Here is a 16809-nt window from a genome sequence, read left to right as displayed (position 1 = left end):
AGTTACTCAAACGTCAACTTATGTTTTTTCTACTCTTTTCCTATGATACATCTATTTACAGTGTGCAGCTGGATATCGAGAACTCCATCGAGAAACATGATACTCCAACTAATCAGCATAAAACATCTTCTACCTATAATATTTTTCTTATTAGCATGGTGTATTTTAACTTTTCACTTATGACTATGCACACATGCCAGGTTTGGAGATGGTTATATCATATACCCATGAAAAAAAGTCAATCATGGATGATCCGAGGAGTACCATATGTAGCCTTTTAATTTCTATAGCATGCACTCCTATGCATTTGATCTGATATTCTGGAAGGTGCATTTAACCACTTAGTTCTTTTTTTTGCACATTTGAATTCTAAAACGTAAAAGAGAAAGAAAGATGTAGAATTATAATGTCATGACATCGTGAATCCTATGGCCTAATCTATGTTTTTGTGCAGCATATGAAAGCATGTCATTGTTTGCAGAAGTGTGGAGATTTTATAAATGCTACTGTTTAAGTGTAGTACAAATGAACACCTACGAAAAAAAAATCTGTTAATGAAATCAAACAATACATGTGCGGAAATTCTTAAGGACTATAAACCTAGAAACAAATTGAAAATCAAAAAGGAAGAAACAAATCCATGCAGGACACATCCAGTACATATATGTAACATTTGATTAAAAATTATTTTTACTTGCGGTTTTGGCAAAAATTAAGTAATGTGTTGATCTATGACAGAAATCCATAGATAAAGGTGATGCATGTGTTTGTCTTTGTGTGTAACATTCAAATAAACATAGTTTCTAATAAAATTTAAATTTACATACATCTACATGTACATATTTTTTGAAACTACAAAATGTGTTCCATTCTTCCTTTATGAACCAATCTCAAAGAAAACATCAAGGTTTTCGCATAGTATCACCGGATTTTGGATAGTGGATTTGAGAAGCTGATAAGATTTGATAAGGAAATTATTTTACTTATTTTGATACAGGAATATACTTATGTTTCGTATAGTAAGGTATGTTAAATACACAAATGAAGATATTAGCAAATATTGTTATATTTGTGTACTATCTTATCCCTTCATTGCCATATGTATAGGGTAAATATAGAGGCATCAACCAGTTCTATTATATCTAACATGACAATGCAATATTAGTGGAGCATATTTGGTTAATCATACATATATGTATGTAATATGAGCAAGAATTTATTTAAAAGAGTAGAACATTTTTGACACATGGTAACAAATACGTATTGTCAGATGTTATTAGCCTCAATGATTAATTACTATTTAAATGTCCATTTTGAACAAATGTTGTAGACAACAAATGTTAATAGAAGTATAACTTAGGTAAATCTATCTAAAACAAAGCTAGCCCGTGCAAACGCATGGGTACGCGACTAGTGAAAATAATTGGACACTTCCTAAGCCAGCTCCAGAGCCAATTCCTGAGCCTATTCCTAAACCAACTCCGAAGAAGAGAGGTGTTTTGTTTCTCAGTCCTGAAGATATGCAAGAGGCAAAGAAATATATGAAAGAAAAAGGTATTAAAGCTGAAGATGTTAAGAATTTACCTCTTATTGAAGGAATACATGGTCTTAATTTACCGCCTGTTGAAGAAACACATGATCTTAATCCATTACCTATTGAAGAACCTCATGGTCTTGATAACCCGACACAGGTAGTAAAGGTAAATTCTCTCTATAGATTTGATGAAGGTGATATTCCTCACTATAAGTCTGCTAGACAATGCCTGAATGAGTTTGATAATTTTATTGTCAAACAAGAAAACTTCAATGCCTATTTTGGTAGAAAATTGAAATATAATTCCGATATGATTAAACACTTGGGTAATTACATGGTGGATGTTAGAGGTGAACTTAAACTCGTTACTAAACATGCTTCTATGGTTACCACTCAAGTAGAACAAGTACTTAAGACACAAAATGATTTGCTCAATGAAATGAATAGTAAGAAAAATGATTATGCTGTTAGAGTGGCTACTAGAACTGGTAGAATGACTCAGGAACCTTTGTATCCTGAAGGCCACCTAAGAGAATTGAGCAAGATTCTCAGAGAAATAATATTGATGCACCTAGTTCTTTTAAAAGGAAGAAAAAGAAAAATGATAGGACTTTGCAAACTTCTAGTGAACCTATTGCTGAACCACCTGATAATCCAAATGATATATCTATGTCTGATGCTGAAACACAATCTGGTAATGAACATGAACCTAATGAAAATGTTAATGATGATGTTCATGATGATGCTCAACCTAGTAATGATAACGATGTAGAAATTGAACCTACTGTTGATCTTGATAACCCACAATCAAAGAATCAATGTTATGATAAGAGATACTTTGTTGCTAGGAAACATGGTAAAGAAAGAGAACCTTGGGTTCAGAAACTCATGCCTTTTCCTCCCAAACCATCCAAGAAAAAGGATGATGAGGATTTTGAGCGCTTTGCTGAAATGATTAGACCTATCTTTTTGCGTATGCGATTGACTGATATGCTCAAAATGAATCCTTATGCTAAATATATGAAAGATATTGTCACTAATAAAAGAAAGATACCGAAAGCTGAAATTTCCACCATGCTTGCTAATTATACTTTTAAGGGTGGAATACCAAAGAAACTTGGAGATCCAGGAGTACCTACTATACCATGCTCCATTAAAAGGAACTATGTTAAAACTGCCTTATGTGATCTTGGAGCTGGTGTTAGTGTTATGCCTCTCTCTTTATATCGTAGACTTGATTTGAATAAGTTGACACCTACTGAAATATCTTTGCAAATGGCTGATAAATCAACTGCTATACCTGTCGGTATATGTGAGGATGTGCCTGTTGTGGTTGCAAACGTTACTATTTTAACGGACTTTGTTATTCTTGATATTCCCGAGGACGATAGTATGTCTATTATCCTTGGAAAACCTTTTCTGAATACTGCAGGTGCTATTATTGATTGCAACAAAGGTAATGTCACTTTTCATGTTAATGGTAATGAGCATACGGTACACTTTCCGAGGAAACAACCTCAAGTTCATAGTATCAATTCTATTGGAAAAATCCCATCGATTATTTTTGGAGGTTTTGAATTTCCTCTTCCTACTGTCAAGAAGAAATATGATATTCTTATTATAGGGGATGTGCATATCCCCGTTGAGGTAACATAGTGTTATTCAAAATTTCTCCGGTTCCATGTTATTCGGAATGAGTTTATTAACAAGACTTGATCAACCTTGTTAGTAGATTCTTTTTGATGAGCATGAGATGGATGAAACTAGAAGGCACAACCTTCTGTACCCTCTTTCTACTTTCTGTTATTTAGTTGGAATAAAGTAAAAATAGTATTTTCTGTCTGTTTCCTGATTTATCCGTGCAATATAAAAATACCCCAAAAATAAAAGTCCTCCAAATGCCATGCCAATTTAATATGACTTTTCTGGAATATTTGAGGATTTATAGAACTGAAAACACCGCGGGGGGAGCTGCCACCTGGCCACGAGGGTGGAGGGCGCGCCCCCTGCCTCGTGGGCTCACGGTGGCCCTCCTCCACTTATTCCTGTACCCATCCACTTCTTCCTCCCACAAACATGAATATCTAGCTCAAGCACGAGTTCTAGCTCACTTTGCTGTGATTTTCGATCTCCTTGCTCAAAGCACCTCTTACAAAACTGCTTGGGGATATTGTTCCTTGGTATGTGACTCCTGCATTGGTCCAATTAGTTTTTGTTCTAGTGCTTTATTCTTTGCAAATTTGTGCTGCATAGGTGACCATGTTCTTGAGCTTGAATTTCAAATTTATATGGTTCCAAGTAGTTCTAATGCTTGATATAGGCTCTAGGCACTTGTAGGAGTAGTTGCTATCAATTTTGTTGAGCTTGGTTCACTTTTGTTTGAAGTTACTAAAAATTTCAGAAATTTTTCAAAGGAAGAAATATGCTTAGGAAAATGTTCCAAGGTGGTTCTTCAAGGAAGCAAGGACCCAGGCTTGCAATACGTGATGATGACGAGGAACTACCAAGAGACGCCCCAGTGCGGCCCTGTGAGTGGCCTTCAGAAAATTTTATGGATCGAGCGGGAATCAAAGAGGAATTTAATACATATTTGCGTAACGCCGATCTTGTGAGCTTTGAGGCAGACAAATGCCCTCAGTACCATCAACTCACTAGCTCATTTGTGAGGAGGTTTGAATTTTCATCTTCACGTAATTCTCCAACGGTCATGTTTGATCTTTATGAAAAATCTTATACCATGGACTTAGAGGATTTTACTTCTGCTTGCAAACTTCCACAATGGGGTAGTGTTAGTGATCCCCGTAAATCTGAATTTAGAAACTTTCTTGCTGGTATAACCATAGGGGAATCTAGAGATATAGCACAAGCTACTATAGGGAGCATTCATTTTCCTGCTATACATTATTTTGCTCTCTTCATAGGTAGGTGCATAAATGCTAAAGATAAAGCATGTCATATGTGTGTGCCTGACCTCAGTATTCTTAGGAGTGCTGTGTTAGGAGACCAATCTTATAATTTAGGAGCCATTGTTGCACGTAGGTTGCATCATAATAGATTTAATGGAGATTTCTTTGGAGGAATTTATGCAACCTGCTTAGCTGATTATCTTGATGTGGACATTCGCAAGGATGATATGGAGTTGCCTCCTACTTATTTAGACTATAATTCTATGGTCCACCATCAGTTTGTCGAGAGGAATGAATCACCTCTCCATTATCGACTAATCTTTGACAAACGGCGTGTTGTCCGTATTACTCTCCCTGCTCCTGCCTTCTTTGATTATCAGGCAAAAGGAAGATATGTTATTATCAGAGAGGAGGCAGATGAGTACGAGAGGAGGGCGGAGGCAGCCCGCCGCCACGCTGCAGCTCAGGAGGCGATATCCGCTGCATCTCAGTACGACCCCAGCTACACCTACGGCTTCCGCCAGGCCATCCTTGGCAATGAACCAACTTAGGCCAAAAGCCTAAGCTTGGGGGAGTACGTATTTCCCACCGACATTACATTTATGTTTACACACACTCATTGCTAGATGTCGGTGCTCATACTCTTTCACTGTAATATCCATGCTAGTTTATTTTCTTTTTCCTGCTTTCTTCTTGTGTGTTTGTTAAACCTTAAGAAAAACAAAAAAATTAGTAGTAGTTTACCTTTCTTGCTGTAGTAGTAATAATTAAAAAGAAAACCCAAAAATATTTCCCGTTCTTCTTTTGCTTGTTGGGAGCTTTCCCGTGAAAATAGTTTTATTTCTTTTCTTTTCTTTGGGGGTCGATAGGAGAAGACCATGATTAAATTGTTGAAGTGGCTCTTATATGCATTATTGTTGATTTAATCAAGAGTCCATATTGCCTTGTCTTCTCCTGTTTATTGAATGCTCGGAGATTCCAGCTTAGTCCAATGCACATACACTCTTATTATTATTCACATTGTTCGGTCGTGCAAGTGAAAGGCAATTATGATGATATATGATGGACTGACTGAGATGAGAAAAGCTGGTATGAACTCGACCTCTCTTGTTTTTGTAAATATGATGAGTTCATCGTTCCTGATTCAGCTTATTATGAATAAACATGTTTGCAATGACAGTTAGAGATCATAGTTGCTCGTGCCATGCTTGATTAGCTATGAGTTATAATGATTTACCTTGCGTGCCAACATGCTATTAAAATGGTTATGATGTGGTATAGTGGGGTGGTATCCTCCTTTGAATGATTTAAGTGACTTGAGTTGGCACATGTTCACACATGTAGTTGAAACAAAATCAACATAGCCTTCACGATATTTATGTTCATGGTGGATTATGTCCTACTCATGCTTGCATCCAATGTTTATTAATTTTAATGCATGTTCATGACTGTTGTCGCTCTCTAGTTGGTCGCTTCCCAGTCTTTTGCTAGCCTTTACTTGTACTAAGCGGGAATACTGCTTGTGCATCCAATCCCTTAAACCCCAAAGTTATTCTATATGAGTCCACCATACCTTCCTATATGCGGTATCTACCTGCCATTCCAAGTAAATTTGTATGTGCCAAACTCTAAACTTTCAAATAAACATTCTGTTTTGTATGCTCGAATAGCTCATGTATCAACTAGGACTGCCCTTATCTTCCATGTTAGGCGGGTTATTCTCAAGAGGAGTGGACTCCGCTCCTCATTCACGAGAAAATGACTGGTCACCGGGATGCCCAGTCCCATGCTTTGTGCAAACTAAATCAAAATTAATTGCAAACAAAACTGCCCCTGGGACTGTTGCTAGTTGGAGACACTCGTTGTTTCGAGCAAGTCATGGATTGATGCTTGTTGGTGGAGAGGGAGTATAAACTTTACCATTTTGTTTGGGAACCACCTATAATGTGTGTAGCATGGAAGATATCGCCATCTCTTAGTTGTTATGTTGACAATGAAAGTATGCCGCTCAAAATATTATTGATCTCTATTTGAAAACTGAGCTTTGGCACCTCTACAAATCCCTGCTTCCCTCTGCGAAGGGTCTATCTATTTACATTTATGTTGAGTCATCACCCTCTTATTAAAAAGCACTAGCCGGAGAGCGCAGCTGTCATTTGCATCCATCACTATTAATTTAGATTGGGTATGACAATGATTGGATCTCTTTTACCATGAATTACAATCTCTAGTCAGTCCTTGATCTTTAAAGGTGCTCTGCATTTATGTTTTGCGGTCTCAGAAAGGGCTAGCGAGATACCATCTTGTTATATCATATTATGATTGTTTTGAGAAAGTGTTGTCATCCAGATTTATTGTTATGGCTTGCTAGTTGATTATGCTATTGCTATCAGTAAACATGAGACCTAGGAGTTATTGCAAATATGGTTAGTTATAATCTTTGCTGAAAACTTGAATGCTAGCTTTACATATTTACAACAATAAGAGCAAACAGAGTTTGTAAAAGTTTTTCTTTATTACTTTCAGTTTATCAACTGAATAGCTTGAGGACAAGCAAAGGTTTAAGCTTGGGGGAGTTGATACGTCTCCGTCGTATCTACTTTTCCAAACACTTTTGCCCTTGTTTTGGCTCTAACTTGCATGATTTGAATGGAACTAACCCGGACTGACGCTGTTTTCAGCAGAATTGCTATGATGTTATTTATGTGCAGAAACAAAAGTTCTCGGAATGACCTGAAACTTCACGGAACAACTTTTTGGAAATAATAAAAAATCGTTGCAAAAGATAAAGGCCTGGGGGCCCACCACCTGTCCACGAGGGTGGGGGGTGCGCCCCCTACCTTGTGAGCCCCCTCGAGCTCTTCCCACGCCAACTCCAACTCTATATATTTGCTTTCGGGGAGAAAAAATCATCGCGTTTTACGATATGGAGCCGTCGCCAAGCCCTAAAACATCTCGGGAGGGCTGATCTGGAGTCCGTTCGGGGCTCCGGAGAGGGGGATTCGTCGCCGTCGTCATCATCAACCATCCTCCATCACCAATTTCATGATGCTCACCGCTGTGCGTGAGTAATTCCATCATAGGCTTGCTGGACGGTGATGGGTTGGATGAGATCTATCATGTAATCTAGTTAGTTTTGTTAGGGTTTGATCCCTAGTATCCACTATGTTCTGAGATTGATGTTTCTATGACTTTGCCATGCTTAATGCTTGTCACTAGGGACCGAGTGCCATGATTTCAGATCTGAACCTATTATGTTTTCATGAATATATGTGTGTTCTTGATCCTATCTTGCAAGTCTATAGTCACCTACTATGTGTTATGATCCGGTAACCCCGAAGTGACAACAGTCGGGACCACTCCCGGTGATGACCATAGTTTGAGGAGTTCATGCACTACAAGAAACCTGTTAATCCGTGACGGATTCCTGGTGACGTTCTGGATATCCGTCATGGAAACCGTCACCGACCAACAATATGTGTTCAGGCCCAAAAACAGTAGCTCCTCAATGACGGATGTGGAGGTACCGTCACGAAAACCGTCACAGATAGACCAATCGGGCCTAGCCGGGCCTAGCCCCCCTCTCCCTTTATACACCATCTGGACCTTCAAGAATTGCTCCTGCTGATGTGGCATAGTCATATGAGTTTCATTGTAACTTGAATTTTCTATACCGTAAAAAAACAAGGATCCTAATGTAATTAGATGGCACCAAACTGAATGAATATACTTATGTAGCATACAAACACGTGAGGCCAACATGAATCAGGTCTAGTATGAGGCACCCAAGGGCAAAGACACCAAAGCATGAAACGGGTTGAAGCAAAGCGCGTGGAGGAAAACACATTAAAGTCGTGTACGTGGCAAAGTCCGAAATAGGAAGCGCGCGGAGGAAAAGACGTTCAAGTCGTGTACGCGGCAAAATCCAAAACAGGAAGCGCGCGGGTCGTCGAGGCGGAGAGTTAAAAAAAATTCGGAGCCAACCCATTTAACTCCACAGCCCACCAGCCCGAGAGGCCACAGCCTCGCACCTCTCTCCCCACGACCACGGAAACCCTAATCCATCTCCACCTACAGCCGCCGACTCCTCTCCCTCCCTGTTCCCGATTCAGATCCATGCCCAGCCTCCCTCCCAGCGCGGCTGCCACACCCTCGATCTCCCGCGCCGCCGTCCCAACGATCTCCCGCTCCATCTTCGTCTCCCACCATCTATCGCTCCTCCACCGCCCCACCCTCTCCCCCTATGCAGCCTACTCAGATCTGCGATGGGGGCACCCGCGGCGGTAGCGGCGCTCCGGCATCCGCGTCAAGGTCAGCCCCTTGCTCGTCTTCATGGGTGTGGTGGTCGAGGAAGGTGGTTGAGGTCGGCGAGATAAACGTTCTCGCCTACCCGCTGGCCAGGACCAAGGACGGCTGCCTCGACACTCCGTCTCCTTCACAATCTCGCGCTGGGAAAGGAGGGGGTGGCCGCTGTTTTCTTCGGCACTCCTTGGCCTTTTTTGCATCGCCACAGGTGACCTCGCCGGACCACTTGCTGTGAAGGTGAGAACCCTTTTCACTCTCCATTAATTGAAGAATTATCTATTTAGGATGTCAGGATAGTGCTTTGCAGTGAAGTAACTTTTGTGGCTGGGACTAATTGTTTTGGAAAGATACCAAGATGATGTATTACGTTCCATATTTTGCATAAACGTTTGTGTGACTGTTTTTTTAAATGTAGAGATTTATTTACATCTTTTCTTCATCAACATGTACGTGTAACAAATATATGTGGGGTGCTCACATAGTTTCTGAGGTCGTGATGTGTTTATGTGTGTCAATCTAGTTTACAGATTTACATCATTGAGATGGATCAAATTATGATGTAGAGTATATATGAAACTGAAAAGATGGTATGCTTAAAGCTGGAATAAATTATTGAGGGAATCCTATGTAGGAGTAACTATAGGGATACTTCAACTAAAACACAAGATTTATTTGTTTTCTCCATGGAATAGTTCCACTAAAGTTCCAATTATTATTCTATAGGTGGAGGAGATAACTGAAGTCGAGGGTGCGGTTAATGACATCAAATGTGTTGATGAAATAGAGCCTTCTGAAGAACAGAGGAGAAAAATACAGAAAGGTCAGTCGAAACTACTTCTGCAGTACAACATAATTAGCTAGCACTACAAACTATGTATCCTTCTTTGTCCAGACGTTCATATCCTTAAAAGAAATAGCTTCACACACGACAATAGCTGCACGACCTACGAACGATGTTCCCTGACCAACAGCGCTCTTGCCAGCATGCTCGCTGTTGGCGCTGCCATGGCAGAATTGTGCAAGCATCGGGCATGCAGTTGTTGTGTGTATAGCAATGCCAATCCTTAAATATCTTCTTTGTGCTTTTTGTATCGTCGTAGTGTGTGTGTGTGTGCGCTTGCTTGTTTCCATTTTATACTTACTTTATTGCTTGCTGTAACACCTAGTTTGATAGAGTTGTTTGTTTTGTTCACGGTGGATGCATGATATGTAAAATCTGAAATGGTATTTTTATAGTTGCATGCCTATTTTGACAAAATGCTGATTGCAAACATTTACTCTATACCAATTACTTTACTGTGATGCTTATAATCCTTGTATCTATCTACCGTTCCTGATTGTTCTCTATTGCTCTGTACATATTTCTTTTTATAAGAAAACACCGCCCAGCACTACGCGATCAGGACGATTCTCTGATTCAGTTGCAAATCCTTGAATCTTTCTATCGTTCCTGATTGTTCTCTATTGCTCAGTACCTACTTTTTATGAGAAAACACCACTCAGTACTATGTGGTCATGATGTTTCTCTGATTCAGTTGCAAATCCTTGTATCTATCTATCGTTCTTGATTGTTCTCTATTGCTCAGTACGTATTTCTTTTTATGATAATACACCACTCGGATTATGTGGTCATTACGACTCTCTGATTCAGCTTGTTTAAAAGATGAAGCTTGCTGATATGTTCCATCATCTTAAAAATGCTATATGGTTAAGAAAATATATGAAAATATATCTACAAACAATGATAGAGATCACAAAAGTTGAGCCAAGCAACTCAAAAAGTATCAACCTCGTAGTGCAGAATTCAGTTTGAGATCCTGAATGTGTGCGGAGCCTCTTAGTCTTAGAAGTGAGTTTAATTTACAATCGATTTACTGACACAACCAAGGGCATTGTATGGCAGAAGATTTCCCATGGGAATTCCCATACCATGCACATGATCGAGTTACATCCATTTTAAGCAACCTGTCAATAATTTTTAGCCAAAAGTAAATATGATTGATTAAACTGGGAACAAAAATAATTTAGACCATTATTTGTGTTTATTTGAACCAAGTATCTTGCTTTCACTACATTGTCACTCTATCAGTAAAGTTGCTTCTGATACTGCTTTTTACCTGTGTTCTTTTTGAGTTGTTGGCCTTTTAAGGAAAACATTTTGTAGCGAATACTATTGCTCTGGATTATGGTTCAATGTATATATTTAATCATTTTACGTAGTGGTTATGTGAAATATTTTATATATCTATCTCAACAAACATGTTGACTGAAATGTACATGTTTAATCTATTCATGTTCTTTGTTTCAATAGGGCATTTATTTCAAATGTCTTGGTAAAGATTTGGTCTATCCACATATATCAACTGATTTATGCGGTAATCTGTGAGGATAGATGTTCCACCAACCATCTCACTGCTAATATTCATATTTGATTTCTTTCTGTGTGATACTAGGACGTGCATATGTTTCTTTTTGCATGCCAAAATCCTTGTTTGATTGCTGCTAAAATGGGCATGTTGACTGAAAAATGTGATGTTGCTGTATATTGTTCCTTTTTCCTGTCATTTTATTGCAGGCGAGCTAATCACTATCATTTTAAATAAAGGTTTGGATGAATGTTTCCCATAATTTATTCCTCATGCTAATAGTTCTCACAATTTGTTTTCTGATATTCTCTTGCAGGTAATTGAGGTAGAACAGAAGATATTACACTAGTTTCGTTTTGAAGGGTAACATGACTTGGGATGGAACAAATGATCCTACACTTAAGACAGGGAACACGACACACATATTATATGTATCTAAATGTCTGGTGTGATTGTGAGATGTAATTGTAATCTGCTATGGTGGTCTGAATTTTGTAGTTGTGAATCTGTAGTTGTGCATTATATTATTGTTTTTTTTGCTAAATGGAGATTCCTTACTTTCTTTGTGTGGATCAAATGCTGGGCAATCTTGGCCGAAGATGGGTTGGAACAGGCAAAGGCTGATAATAATCTAGAACGTGCAAGCATAATAAATGTGTATGAATGGCAATGTATAAAGAATATTAAAATATTTGGAAACTGGTGAAGGCCCAATAAACAATTGACTACATGGGCCTAAATCTAGAACGATAAATGGGCTGTATTGTTGGGCTGCCAGGTCAGATTGAGTATGATGCCACATCAGCTGCCATGTCATGTATATCCATGACGGAAAGGTCTGTCACAAAGGTCAGGGCCTGTTGTGGGCTAAATGGGCCTAGGGGTAGGTCGGTGACGGTCAAAATCTGTCATGAAGGCCATGTTGTCAATTATGACGTGATATACATGACGAATTTAGAATCCGTCATGGATGTCCATCCATGATAGTTTTACACTGTCCTGTGACGGATTAAAACTGTCATGGATTAGCAGATTTCTTGTAGTGATGTATTCACTAAGTGCTAATTCTTTGTTCCGGTTCTCTATTAAAAGGGGCCTTAATATCCCTTAGTTTCCGTTAGGACCCCGCTGCCACGGGAGGGTAGGACAAAAGATGTCATGCAAGTTCTTTTCCATAAGCACGTATGACTATATTCGGAATACATGCCTACATTACATTGATGAATTGGAGCTAGTTCTGTGTCACCCTATGTTATGACTATTACATGATGAACCGCATCCGGCATAATTATCCATCACCGATCCAATGCCTACGAGCTTTCCATATACTGGTTCTCGCTTATTTACTTTTCCATTGCTATTGTTACAATCACTACAAAACACCAAAAATATTACTTTTGCTTTCATTACTCTTTTGTTACCGTTACCACTACTATCATATTACTTTGCTACTAAATACTTTGCTGCAGATATTAAGTTATCCAGGTGTGGTTGAATTGACAACTCAACTGCTAATACTTGAGAATATTTTTTGGCTCCCCTTGTGTCGAATCAATAAATTTGGGTTGAATACTCTACCCTTGAAAGCTGTTGCGATCCCCTACACTTGTGGGTTATCAGACATTTTGGTGTAATGCACTCGGGGACAAATGGAGGAGTGACCATCACCAACGGTCGAATGTATACACCACGTGAGCTGAGTGTTTTCAAGAAAAGACTCAACAAACCGATAGTCAACCAATGATGAATAATAATGATTTAATTTAGTTTTTTTAGTACATATATTTAATTATACAAGTTTAATCTTTGAATTATGAACGTAGGAAATGTCATCATTGGACGACAAAAGTCTCCCGGGGGAGTGCGGGTGGTGCCACGACGATCGAGGTTTGTGCAACAGGCCTCACCTTGACGATGATCGGCGCTTTAGCATTAAGCTCAAGGAGACCTTCGATGTTGAAACGGTACGCAACGGCGACAAGTGGTTTTTTGTAATTAAGCATGACTTCAACTATTTCAACATGTAATTTTCATCTTTTACAATTCGAGTATAGCTTATTCCATGCCATGCAAGACGCTATGTCTTGGAGAGGATGGATTTTGAAGACCATGAAAATTTTGAAATGAAGAAAATTCACCCAAGGACCCATCATGATGTGGATTTTGAAGTAAATCTGTATAATGCTGAGAGCATAACCCATTTTGGTTGCAAAAATTGGGAAGCATTTTGCAAGATGTATGGTTTTGATGAGGGTATGCTTGTCACCATGGATCTTGGTGATCCTGAAATCGAGCAAGACAATATGGACATTTGGGTCCTTGTTGATACGCCTCCAGTTCTACCGCTATGTGAGTTTCTCAAACATAGTTATTAGCTAATTTATATTGTTTATTTCAAAATAGTTGACAGCTTATTTCCATTGACAGCTTATTTTGCTTGTTCAAACAATGTGCGAAACATGGTAGACAAAACCCACTACACCGATGGCTCCGAATTAACTTATCAGGAGAAACATCATCTGGTCGAATTTTGTACTGATATTGAGAATTACAATATCTACAATCAAACTCCTCAAGATTATGGTCAATATGTGCCACTAGTGCACGTGTTAAACTATTGTAACTACCATGGAGATACCCTGGTAAGATATTTTACTATTATGACGTCCGTGCATCTTTTGCATACTTCTAAAACTAGTACATCATTGCTAACTATGAAGTTATTACTATGTTTTTCAACAGAGAATCCCAGAGGATTGTGTGCCTCATTTGATGCATCAGAATGGCAGCCTTCGTGTTTTGAACATATATCCAGGTCATCCTATGAATCTCAACTGTCCATACTGGATTTCTCAAAGAAGTGGAGACATGCTAATCAATAAATGGAAAAAAATGTATGGACAGTCATAAGGAGGTTCTTGAAAGCAAAAGGAAGCGAAGCGCAAGAATTGGAGACAGGATGATCTCCATTCTCCATAATGGAGAGTCAGGGTCTATATTGTTTTATGCTATTTTACCTTAAAGAGGGTATTTAGGTCCTACCTATTACTGATGATCATGTGCTAAGAACAAAGTAGGGTTGGTTCGATGACTATCAGGATGATGATCGTATGACTTGTTATTAATAACGAGTAGAAGTTGTATGATGATGATTAGTAGGACTTGTTATTATGATGATGCATGATGCGAGCATGAAGAGTTATTATATATCTGTGGATGAAATGAACATGGATTGGATTGAAGTGAAGGCAACATGCATGTGGTGCATGTCGAAAGTAGTACAATCCAAACTTGATCAAGTTAGGATTAGTATTACTTTCGACATGCACCACATGTTGCCTCACTTCAATCTAAGTCATGTTTAGGCATAGCAGTAGCAATAGCACGGAGATAAGAGAGGACACACCTCTCTATTAGCTACCTATACCAACCTAAATTAACCCCACAAACCCCTAAACCACCTCCTTTAAAAAAACCAGCCGCTGAAATGCTGACGCGTGGAAGCTTATTGGTCCCGGTTGGTGCTACCAACCGGGACCAAAGGCCCTCCTGCCTGGGCTCGCCGGAGCGGCCACGTGGAGGCCCATCTGTCCCGGTTTGTATAAGAACTGGGACTAAAGGCATAGGGCATTAGTAACGACCCTTTAGTCCCTGTTCCCCAATCGGGACAGATGGGCCTTATGAACCGGGACAAATGAGCCTTTTTCTACTAGTGGTTGTTGATGATGATGGCGATGGATTCCCCTCTCCGGAGCCCCGAACGGACTCTAGATCAGCCCTCCCGAGAGAGTTTAGGGCTTGGCGGCGGCTCCGTATCGTAAAACACGATGAACCTTTCTCTCTAATTTTTTTATCTTCCCGAACACGAATATATGGAGTTGGAGTTGAGGTCAGTGGAGCTCCAGGGGGCCCACAAGGCAGGGGGCGCGCCCAAGGGGGAAGGTGCGCCCCACCCTCGTGGAAAGGGTGTGGGCCCCTGGCCTTGATTCTTTCGCCAATAGTTTTATTATTTCCAAATATAATCTCCATGGAGTTTCAGGTCATTCCGAGAACTTTTGTTTCTGCACATAAATAACACCATGGCAATTCTGCTGAAAGCAGCGTCTGTCCGGGTTAGTTCCATTCAAATCATGCAAGTTAGAGTCCAAAACAAGGGCAAAAGTGTTTGGAAAAGTAGATACGATGGAGACGTATCAACTTCCCCAAGCTTAAACCTTTGCTTGTCCTCAAGCAATTCAGTTGATAAACTGAAAGTGATAAAGAAAAACTTTTACGAACTCTGTTTGCTCTTGTTGTTGTAAATATGTAAAGCCAGCATTCAAGTTTTCAGCAAATATTATGAATTAACCATATTCACAATAACACTTAGGTCTCATGTTTACTCATGTCAATGGCATAATCAACTAGCAAGCAATAATAATAAATCTTGAATGACAACACTTTCTCAAAACAATCATGATATGATATAACAAGATGGTATCTCGTGAGCCCTTTATGAGACCGCAAAACATAAATGTAGAGCACCTTTAAAGATCAAGGGCTGACTAAACATTGTAATTCATGGTAGAAGAGATCCAGTCATAGTCATACCCAATATTAATTAACAGTAATGAATGCAAACAACAGTGGTGCTCTCCAGCTGGTGCTTTATTAATAAGAGGGTGATGACTCAACATAAAAGTAAATAGATAGACCCTTCGCAGAGGGAAGCAGGGATTTGTAGAGGTGCCAGAGCTCGGTTTTGAAATAGAGATAAATAATATTTTGAGCGGTATACTTTCATTGTCAACATAACAACCAAGAGATGGCGATATCTTCCATGCTACACACATTATAGGCGGTTCCCAAACAGAATGGTAAAGTTTATACTCCCCCTCCACCAACAAGCATCAATCCATGGCTTGCTCGAAACAACGAGTGCCTCCAACTAACAATAGTCCCAGGGGGAGTTTTGTTTGCAATTATTTTGATTTGATTTGCATAAAGCATGGGACTGGGCATCCCGATGACCAGCCATTTTCTCGTGATTGAGGAGCGAAGTCCACTCCTCTTGAGAATAACCCGCCTAACATGGAAGATATGGACAACCCTAGTTGATATATGAGCTATTCAAGCATACAAAACAGAATTTCATTTGAAGGTTTAGAGTTTGGCACATACAAATTTACTTGGAACGGCAGGTAGATACCGCATATAGGAAGGTATAGTGGACTCATATGGAATAACTTTGGGGTTTAAGGGATTGGATGCACAAGCAGCATTCTCGCTTAATATAAGTGAAGGCTAGCAAAAGACTGGGAAGCGACCAACTAGAGAGCGACAACAGTCATGAACATGCATTAAATTAATGAACATTGAGTGCAAGCATGAGTAGGATATAATCCACCATGAACATAAATATCGTGAAGGCTATGTTGATTTTGTTTCAACTACATGTGAGAACATGTGCCAAGTCAAGTCACTTAAATCATGCAAAGGAGGATACTACCCTATCATACCACATCACAACCATTTTAATAGCATGTTGGCACGCAAGGTAAACCATTATAAACTCCTAGCTAATTAAGCATGGCATAATCAACTATGGTCTCTAATTGTCATTGCAAACATGTTTATTCATAATAGGCTGAATCAGGAACGATGAACTAATCATATTTACAAAAACAAGAGAGGTCGAGTTCATACCAGCTTCTCTCAT

At 39.4% G+C, this 16809-nt stretch overlaps 1 long non-coding RNA gene across 1 annotated transcript; it reads left to right on the top strand.

Moving 5' to 3' along the window:
* The first annotated feature begins 8440 nt into the window (after window positions 1–8440).
* LOC123149642 (uncharacterized) lies at window positions 8441–11672 on the top strand. The gene is made up of 3 exons (XR_006474777.1): window positions 8441–8982; window positions 9469–9565; window positions 11428–11672. It is a non-coding gene; the product is annotated as an uncharacterized lncRNA (long non-coding RNA).
* The last annotated feature ends 5137 nt before the right edge of the window (window positions 11673–16809 follow it).

This window comes from Triticum aestivum, chromosome 7A, assembly GCF_018294505.1.
Source record: "Triticum aestivum cultivar Chinese Spring chromosome 7A, IWGSC CS RefSeq v2.1, whole genome shotgun sequence".
Classification (NCBI taxonomy): domain Eukaryota; kingdom Viridiplantae; phylum Streptophyta; class Magnoliopsida; order Poales; family Poaceae; genus Triticum; species Triticum aestivum.
This window is presented reverse-complemented; position numbering and strand designations above follow the sequence as displayed.